The 10,297-nt window shown below is 41.8% G+C and overlaps 1 pseudogene; it reads left to right on the forward strand.

Moving 5' to 3' along the window:
- Window positions 1-1,608: 1,608 nt before the first annotated feature.
- Window positions 1,609-1,708, forward strand: LOC121211587 (uncharacterized; annotated as a pseudogene).
- Window positions 1,709-10,297: the final 8,589 nt, after the last annotated feature.

Raw genomic sequence — 10,297 nt, forward strand, 5'->3', positions numbered from 1 at the left:
CTATTTTACTCCAGCAAAGTACACAAAGGTCTCCACTCAAATGAATCTTCATTATTATCAGAATTTTTGTTGAAAAATCTCATGAACTTTTCCTCCACTACTATTTCCATCAAGTCAATGGCCTGATATTATTCATTCTCATCAGTACATTCCATCGCATTAAATACATTGAATGTGACCAGCAAGTCTTTAATTTCACCTTCTGGATAAGCAAATCAGCTAGCTACAATGTGACTATTGTGGGTCTTGCCTTCCCAATTCCTAGCTTCCTGAAAATAGACAGAGGCATTAGATTTATACTTTCTCCTAAATCACATAACGCCTTACCAACATAATGATTTCCAATTGAACATGGGATAGTAAAATTATCTAGGTCCTTCAACTTTTGAGGTAATTTATTCGTCAACATCGCTGTGCATCATTTAGTGAGAGCAACAGTTTCAAATTCTACCAATTTGGGCTTCTTTGACAACATATCTTTCATAAATTTCACGTAATTTTGCATTTTCTCCAAAGCTTCGACCGGTGGTATGTTGATGCGGAGTTGCTTCAATACATCCAAAAATATTTTAAACTAAATATTTTTCTTAGAATTATGAAATTGCTAAGGAAAAGGTAGAGGTGGTCGTCCTTTAAGTTGTTGATATTCTTTTGCTGTGGCATTTTTGTTAGCAACATGATCTGATTTTGCCATAATATTTTTCTGCTTATCTTTTCCAGATGTTGTATGCTTTTCAGTTTATTCTGAGATCTTTTCATGATCGAGTCTTGATTCATCCTCTTTTTCGATGACATCTTTAATAACATCATTCAACTGAGTTCCACTTCTGAGAGTGATTACTTTGTAATGCTCTTTCCCTTGTGATCTCGAATACTCAGTATCACTTGGCAAATCTCATTATGGTCTCGAATTTAAAGCATTTGCTATTTTCCCCACTGGATTCTCAAGAGCTCGTAGGGATGCATCTTGACTCTAAATTATGGCATCATTCTTAGCCATATATTCCTTCAGCAAGGCTTTAATAGATGAAGAAGATGATGCTGAACTTTGTTGAACATTTTGTCGTGGCATGGGTTGATTATAACCAAGTGGTGCATTTGTGGAATTCTGTCGAACAACATTTTTTGGAGTTCACCATTCCTTGATTATTCCAACTGAAGTTTGGATGTTGGTTCCTCCCTAAATTGTAGGTGTTGGAATATGGATTATTGTTCCGGTTGAAATTACCCATGTAATGCACATAGGTTGGGTTTAATGGGCATTCATAAAAAACTTGATCTTCACCATAATAAACATATGATAGCTCAGTTGTTTTCATCTCTTGAATTGCAACTGGTCTTTTTATTGTTTTGATCATATTAGCTAAAAATGATACTTGAGCCATTAATGAAGTGATTTCATCAAGCTCTATTGTGCCAGCAACTCTTTTGCTAGTCCCTACTCTCATAGTAGGGTATTGATAATCATTGTTGACAATCTATTCCAAAATCTCATACACTTCATTATATGATTTATCCAGCAAAATACCATTAGCAGACACGTCAACTACCATCCTTGTATGCGCATTTAATCCAACATTTCCATCTTTGTCCAATGTTGGAAACCATACATCAGACATTTCCTAAGTAACTCCTTAAATCGCTCCCAAGCTTCATACAACATCTCATCCTCTGATTGTCAAAAAGATGTGATATCATTTATTAACTTGGCATTCATATTTGGAGGATTATACCATAGAAAAAACCTTTGACAAAGATCATTTCAAAATGCCACCGTCCTTGACAGAAAAGCATTCAACCATGCTCTCGCACGATCTTTTAATGAATATGGAAACTGTTTAAGTCATAAGGCATCTTCAAGAACACCCCGTTGTCTAAACAAGTCACATACTTCTAGAAAAAGTCTTAAATGCAGTCTTGGATCTTCAGTAGGCAGTTCACCAAACTCTCCTACTGTTTGCACCATTTTTTAAATCTCTTTTTTCAATGTAACAAATGATGAAGAAAAAAAGAAATATTTTTTGTCAAAAAAAAAGGAAACTCGCAATTGTTTTTTTTTATTCCTAAGACAAGACTTCTTTCCCTTGGTTCTATATTCCTATCCTGAAATAATGAATTGAGTTTTTATAGGCATTTTTTATGCCTCTATTGAAATAGCTTTCTGACTATATTTTCGGCTACTCTGCTCATTTCATAAAGTATTCTGCCCAATTTAACGACAGCTACCCAATACTCGAGAGATCCTTTCCCCTAACCCATACCTGTTTCTGTAGGTCTTACCATAACAGGTTTATCTGGAAATATACGTACCCATAATTTTCCACCACGGCGTACATTTGTGTCATTACGCGATGCACCGCTTGTAACACCTCAAACCCGGCCTAGACGTTATGACCGGATCCGGTGCGCCACATCGATGCGTTCAAAACGTTCCATTTTACTTAGTTTGGAAAACTTAGTTGGGGTTGTAAAAGATACTTTTTAAAGCAGGTTAAGGTGAATAGAAGCTGTGAACCAGGTAGGAAACCAGGAACAAGAGAAGGTGAGTCCGTCGGACTGCTTAAGTGCCAAGCTCCCTTCGGATCCAATCCTAGACATGCACACCACCATTGCCACACCCTAACGACTCGTATAATTTTGAGAAAACCGTTTGGTTATGTCTATCTTAAGAAAATGATTAAGTTTGAAAACGTTTGTTTAGCGGAAGTCTTACTTGTAAACGTGTTATTTTGAAATCCCTTAATGTTTTTGAAAACGCGTCTTAAAGATAACCCATTTTCCTTAGTCATCATAGTTTTTTCATCATAGTAAAATAAAATAATAAAAGTAAAACAAAACCATAAGAATAATTAAAAGGCCTTATTACACTTAAAACCCAAAACCATAGATGAAATTAAAAGGACGTCCAGTTCACCAGAAAGAAACCAGGTTCGTAGAAACATGTGGCCAGTCCAAATCCCTCACAGCTCCAAGCTCACTATGGTTGACGATTACTTGCGAGGGTGAAAATAAGGGGTGAGTTTTGGAAAACTCAGTGTGTAATTCAACCCAACCATAGCCTAAATTAGTTCAAACCACAGAGACAGAATAAGTTGGCCTCAGCCCAGAACAGATACCAGAATAAAGCCCGTAGGCCCAAAACAGACCAGAACAGATATATCATGCTTATGCAAAAACCCAACCATATCCAACCACATACACCCCCATACCATCCTTTCACCATTTGGGGAGACTACTCGACCCACCCAACCGCTACACGCCACAGAAATATGCAGCATGGCTGCCAGATACAGAAAATGTGACAGAGTCACCAGATACAGATATTTTGTGGCAGTGCCACCAGAACAGATAATTTGTGGCATAGCCACCAGAACGCTTCCTCCATAATATAACCCATGTCCCCATGCAACAGATATACATTCATGGCATGCATCATACAGATTTAATTCATCATGCTTTTCAGACAAAATTAACCCTAGGGGTATAAAGGTCATTTAGCATACATAGGGGTATAATGGTAATTTTGCATACATAGGGGTATTCTAGTAAATCTAACTATTTCTAAGGTTTTCATGCATATCGTAGCTATTACGTTTAGCCAGAAACACTTATCGAGCTTTCTTACCGAATTGGGCCCGTTGGCCCATTAACCTAGTTTTGGCCCATTAAGCCCAAAATATCAAAACGCACGAAATCGCGCGTACTGCAGTTTTATCACTTCCGGTTACCAGTAATAATTACCTATACGTCTTATGAGCATTCGCACACTCGCAAGTGCCCAAAATACCAGTTTTTTGGTATTTCGGCTTTTCGGCTTTTGCCGATCTATCCTATGAAAGGGTGTCAGTTACACACCTGATTTGTGACGACTTGCTGACAAGATCCACGCACGAGCTGCCTTCTTGCCCAAATCCAATAGCTAGATCCAAGTTTGATCGCTCCAAAGATCCAAGCCTTCGATCCAACCCTTGAGAAGACACTAATCATCAAAATAAATCATCGGTTAAAGACCCTTTATGCCCTATGCCCAAATCGATAGCCTCCCTAGATTTTAGGGACTTCGACTTTTTCCTAACTTGAAAAATAAGACTAGATTTGGAGTGATGAGCACTTACCACTTATTCCTTTATGCTTTCCACGTAGATCTGATGCAGATTCAACCTTTAAACGATGGTAAAAATTGAATCTAGAAGCTTTGAAGTTTCGGCTACAAGTCCCTAACTCTATAGTAGTTTCGGCTTTTCTAGGTGATATAGAAAATAATGATTTGAGGCTATAACCCTGGGTAATGTTGTCCACAGATGCTAGGGGTTTAGAGGAGAGGAATGTTGGTCAAAAAGGAAAACATATTGAGGAATATGGCTTTGGAAAAACGGCACAAGAATATAGCTTTCGGGATTTTGAGATTTGAGGTTTGGCTTTAGTCTAAGAAAATTAATGCAGGAAAGTGATGTAAAGTAGGGTGGAGATGGACAAGAGGTTTGAAAGGTTCGGCTATGGAGAAAGAGAATAAGAAGAAAGCAAAAATGGCTAAAGGGAGAAGGTAAGAAAAGCAGCAAATGGCACAACTCCCTCCCTATTGCCGAATTTATACTGGCACTTTAACTTAGCCGAATTTACCCCCTAAAGAAACCCTTGGCCGGCCACCTTTTGCTCCTCAAGAGTCCAAAATTCAGCCAACACAGCTCACCCCAATCAGCTCCTAGATTTCCTCCATTATCTCTATCCTTATTCAATCCCCTTACCCTCTTAAACTCTTCCTGACAGACTTTTATTTCAGTTCCACTACTTCCCTTTCCTGTACATAAAAATTAATCACTTAATTTGCTGTCATTGTGACTTGAACCTGGGTCCTCCCCAAGCTTCCACACGCCACTACATCCTTCCCAGTGGCGTCACATGCCACTTTACCACTTGCTTCCTTGTGATCCATTTTTCACAGATAATTCTTAAAAGCCCAATTTATCATAACCCCTTTCTCTTATAGAATTAAATTTAATTAAAACTACCGGGTTTTATCCTAAGCTTGGGCCTTCTAGAAGCCCACCAACATGATTAATCCTACACATAACAAACAGAACACAGAATTTTAAATTTTACAACTTTTACAGAATTCCCGAAAATTGGGGCGTTACAACTCTACCCTCCTTAAAGAAATTTCGTCCTCGAAATTTACCTGATCCAAACAGATGAGGGTATTGTTGTTGCATTGCCTCCTCTGGCTCCCAAGTAGCTTCTTCTCTGCCATGGTTACGCCAAAGCACTTTCACTAATGGTATTCCTCCTCAGAACCTTAACGTCTCGATCCTATATTTGTACAGGCTCCTCCTCAAAGGTCAAATCAGTTCGCACCTCAATTTCTGCAATCGGCACGACATGAGTAGGGTCAGAACGATAACGCCTTAACATGGAGACGTGAAAAACATCGTGAATCCTGTCTAGCTCTGGAGGCAATTCCAATTGATAAGCCACTGGGCCTACTCGCTTCAAAACCCGATAAGGCCCAATGAACCGCGGACTCAACTTGCCCTTCTTGCCAAACCTTAGTATCTTCTTCCAAGGTGAAACCTTCAAGAAGACCATATCGTCCACTGAGTATTCAATCTTCTTACGCTTCAGATCTACATACAACTTTTACCTATCAGACGCTTCCTTCAACCGATCTCTAATTAACTTGACCTTATCCTTAGTATCTGCCACCAACTCAGGTCCAAGAACTTATCGCTCCCCCAGTTTAGTCCAACAACTAGGTGTTCGACACCTTCGCCCATACAGTGCTTCATAAGGTGCCATTCAAATACTCGACTGATAACTATTGTTGTATGCAAACTCTGCCAAAGGTAAGTAATCCTCCCAACTACAATCAATAACATATCCCCTCAACATGTCTTCCAGAATCTGAATAACTCTTTCCGATTGACCATCAGTTTGGGGATGGAAAGTCGTACTAAAGTTCAATCGCATTCCCAACGCCTCATGCAACTTTTTCCAAAATCGAGATGTGAATCTAGGATCTCGATCAGAGATAATCGAAACTGAAACTCCATGCAGTCGCACAATCTCTGCCACATACAACTTGGCTAACTTTTGAAGAGAAAAGTCTGTTCGAACAGGTATAAAATGAGCCGACTTGGTCAACCTATCCACAATCACCCATATCTAGTCTTTCTTCGATGGTGACAAGGGTAGCCCACTCACAAAGTCCATGGTTACCCTCTCCCACTTCCACAGTGGTATTTTTACTGGCTGAAATAATCCAGAAGGTAACTGATGCTCAGCTTTCACCTGCTGGCGTGTCAGACATTTCTCCACAAATTCAGTTACCTCTCGCTTAAGTCCAGGCCACCAATACAGTTCTCGCAAGTCATGGTACAACTTATTCTCTCCAGGATGCATGGCACAAAGTCCCTCATGAGCTTCCTTCAAAATTGACTGTCTCAAGTCAGAGTCCTTCGGAACACAAATTCTTCCTCGGAAACACAGAACCCCTTCATCATTTATCCCAAACTCAGAAGTTTCCCCTTCCTTAACTTGTTGAAAACGAGGGACCAAAGACTCATCTTTCAACTGCTTCTCTTTAATCTGATCCACCCAGGTTGGCCTTACTTGCAATTCAGCCAACAGACTTCCATCGTCAAACAGACTTAGATGAGCAAACATTGCTCTCAGATCAGATACAGCTCTACGACTTAGAGCATCGGCCACCACTTTAGCCTTGCCTGGGTGATATTCGATTGAACAATCATAATCCTTAAGCAACTCGATCCATCTCCTTTGCCTAAGGTTCAGTTCCTTCTGAGTCAGCAAATACTTGAGACTCTTATGATCTGTGTATATAATACACCTTTCCCTATACAAGTAGTGTCTCCAGATTTTAAGCGTAAAGATCACTGCTGCTAACTCCAAATCATGAGTAGGATAGTTACCTTCGTGAGGCTTAAGTTGCCGAGACGCATAAGCAACCATCTTACCCTGTTGCATCAACACACAACCCAAACTTACGTGTGATGCATCACTGTACACAGTAAAATCTTTTCCAGACTCTGGTTGAATTAACACAGGTGCTTCAGTCAGAACTTTCTTCAACCTCTCAAAAGCTTCTTGCTGCTTCTCCGTCCAAACAAACGGTACTCCTTTCCTTATAAGTTTTGTGAGAGGTGCTGCCATCACAAAGAAACCTTCCACAAACCTTCTGTAGTAACCTGCCAATCTTAGGAAACTTCGAATTTCTGAAACTGACCTAGGTGGCTTCCATTCCAAAATTGCTTCAATCTTTCGAGGATCCACTCTAGTCCCCTCTACAAAGACCACATGCCCCAAAAAGGTTACCTCCCTCAACCAGAACTCACACTTGATGAACTTCGCATAAAGTTCTTTCTCCCTTAACACTTGTAACACAGTGCAGAGATGCTCATCATGTTTTGCTTCGGTCTCAGAATATACCAGAATATCGTCAATAAAGACGACCACGAACCGATCCAGAAATGGTTGGAACACACGATTCATCAGATCCATAAACGCTGTAGGAGTGTTTGTTAGCCTAAATGGCATAACCAGAAACTCATAATGACCATAACGAGTCCTGAATGCTGTCTTATGAATATCTACCTCCTTGACCCTTAACTGATGATACCCAGATCGAAGATCGATCTTGGAAAATACAAAATCTCCTTTAAGCTGGTCGAACAGATCGTCAATCCTTGGTAGAGGGCACTTATTCTTAATCGTCAATTTGTTCAACTGGCGATAGTCAATGCACATGCGCATCGTCCCATCCTTCTTCTTCACGAATAGCACCGGTGCTCCCCATGGAGACACACTTGGCCTAATAAAGCCCCTATCCAACAATTCTTGAATTTGCGCCTTTAACTCCACTAACTCCTTTGGTGCCATCCTATATGGTGCAATGGACACTGGTGCTGTCCCAGGCAACAGGTCGATTCCAAATTTGACTTCCTGATTTGGAGGCAATCCCGGAAGCTCCTCCGAAAAGACATCTTGGAACTCTTTTACAGTTCTAACCTTATCCACTGTCAGCCCCTCTACATCTGTTTGACTTACAAATGCCAAATAGGCCTCACACCCTTTCCAAATCCACTTTTCAGCCCTCAATGCCGATATCACATTAGACAAATAGTCCCTTCGCTCACCGATCACCATAACCTCATCCCCTTCCGTGGTCCTTAGCACCATTCGCTTAGCAGTACAGTCCAGAGTCGCCTTATGCTTAACAAGCCAGTCCATTCCCAGAATGATGTCAAATTCTCCAAACGGCAACTCCGTTAGATCGCCAGAAAAGATCCCAACTTGAGTTTCTAAGGGTACATCCTTATACAGCTTGTCTACCCTAACCGATTAACCCAAGGGACTTAGCATAGATACCCCACTCACTATCTTCTCAGAATGCACTCCCAAAGACCCAGATATGGCACACGCAACATAAGAATGAGTAGATCCAATATCCACCAAGGCAGTATATGGCATATTAGAAACTAAGAACGTACCAGTTATGACATCAGGTGCGTCGCCCTCCTCTCGACGACGAGCTGCATACACCAACGCTGGCTATCGAGCCTCAGCATTTCCAGCTCTCCTGCCAGGCGCTCCTCGACCTCTACCATTTCCATTCCCATTTCCGCCCCTACCTTGTCCACGTCCTCTCGGTGGTTGTGGTCCACCTCTCATGGGTTGAACAACCCTCTGTACAGCAACCTGAGCCTGATCAGCTCTCTGTGGACAGTCCTTAACTCTGTGCTCCATAGATCCGCATCGGAAACAAGCACCAAAACATTTCCTACACTCACCCAGGTGTACCTTACCACAGTCCCCACAGATTGGCGGTCTAACCACATTTATCGGAACGGCTCGAACTGGCTCCTCCACTCTCGCCCTTTTGGCATTCTTGTTTGCTCCACTCGAAGGTCCAGAATCCCTCCGGAAATGGTTCTGATCTTTCTCACGGTTCTGCCTCTCAGTACGCTTTACCTCCTCAGCGATCTTAGCTTTTTCCACCAGAACCGCGAAGTCACGCTCCCTCTGCGGAGCAATCAGCACCTTAAGGTCATCTTTGAGTCCATCCTCAAAGAGACCGCTACGCTCATACTCCGTAGCAACTATTCCCACAACATACCTACTCAGCCTCAGAAATTCAGCCTCGTACTCAGCAACAGTTTTGTCTCATTGGACCAGATTCAGGAATTCTTTTCTACGGGCGTCCACATAACTTGCCCCGACGTACTTTCCTTTAAAGGCTATCTTAAACAGCTCCCAAGTAACCCTATCAGCTGGGGTTCCATCCTTCACGGTGAGCCACCACTAATAAGCCTCATCTCGCAGCAACGATACGGCCCCCTTCAGCTTCTGCTCCACAGAACAGTCCAAGTCATCCATAATTCGTTCCGTGGCCTCCAACCAATATTCCGCCACATTCGGGGCTACACCAGATACGCCCTTAAAGATCTCCGCTCCATTAGCCCAGAGTCGTTCAGAAATCGACCCTCAAATTTCGATGCCCGAACTTGCCCCGGCAACCCTTTCCAGAACTCGAAGCATTGCCTGCGACAGGGCGTCATCCCCGGCACCAAGATCATGAGATTCCACTTCCGTTGCCGAAGGTACCGGTGCTTCTGCCGCTGGCATATGTCCTGAAGACGAAGATCCCGCTCGAGCTCTTCCTCGGCCTCGTCCATGGCCTCTACCTCGAGCTGCTCGCGTACTCATATCGTATAATCTGATTACGAATTTTATGCATTAATTTTAGCATTCCAGTGATTGTTACAGATGTTTTATGATTCAAATAGTAATTCAGAGATGGTTTTCGTAGAATCGACGTCTAACTACAGTTTCAGTCTTTTAGCAAGCTTTTCTAGGGTTTCAGTAGCATCCTATCTAGAGTATTCTAGTAAAGTTTCAGTACAGACAGATAATTCAAAATATATTCAGAAAAATTCAGAATACCTACAGGCTTGGGCTGGAGATTCGGAATGCCACCTTCAGAAGTCCAGATTTAAAAACTGATTTTTTTTTGAAAATCTTCGTTTTTGTAAACCCATTCCACATCTGAGTTGTTGCAACCTGGCGCTGATACCACTAAATGTAACACCCCAAACCCGGCCTAGACGTTATGACCGGATCCGGTGCGCCACATCGATGCGTTCAAAATGTTCCGTTTTACTTAGTTTGGAAAATTTAGTTGGGGTTGTAAAAGATACTTTTTAAAGCAGGTTAAGGTGAATAGAAGCTGTGCACCAGGTAGGAAACCAGGAAGAAGAGGAGGTGAGTCCGTCGGACTGCTTAT

Source organism: Gossypium hirsutum, chromosome A12, assembly GCF_007990345.1.
Source record: "Gossypium hirsutum isolate 1008001.06 chromosome A12, Gossypium_hirsutum_v2.1, whole genome shotgun sequence".
Classification (NCBI taxonomy): domain Eukaryota; kingdom Viridiplantae; phylum Streptophyta; class Magnoliopsida; order Malvales; family Malvaceae; genus Gossypium; species Gossypium hirsutum.